This window comes from Theobroma umbraticum, unplaced genomic scaffold, assembly GCF_002168275.2.
Source record: "Theobroma umbraticum cultivar Fairchild unplaced genomic scaffold, ASM216827v3 scaffold_12.1, whole genome shotgun sequence".
Lineage (NCBI taxonomy): Eukaryota > Viridiplantae > Streptophyta > Magnoliopsida > Malvales > Malvaceae > Theobroma > Theobroma umbraticum.
In genome coordinates, this window is record NW_018397269.1 from 3070677 (window position 1) to 3070941 (window position 265).

Below are 265 nucleotides of genomic sequence, written 5' to 3' on the forward strand. Positions count from 1 at the left end.
TTCAACTATATGTCTTTAAAATAATATAACTAGTAAATTAATTATTTTATAATTAATTATATGATTAATATATTATTAAATTCACATGGCGGCATGTAATTGGCTGATAATTTTTTCCTTTTACAAATGCACCCTCAAGACTTGTTCACTCATGATTTTGATTGTGGCAAGTGGACAAGTCTTGAAATTTTAAAATTTCTAGGATCTCTTAAAATCCTAACATGACTTGGTATAATTCCAATCCAAGTTAAATTTGAATTATGCT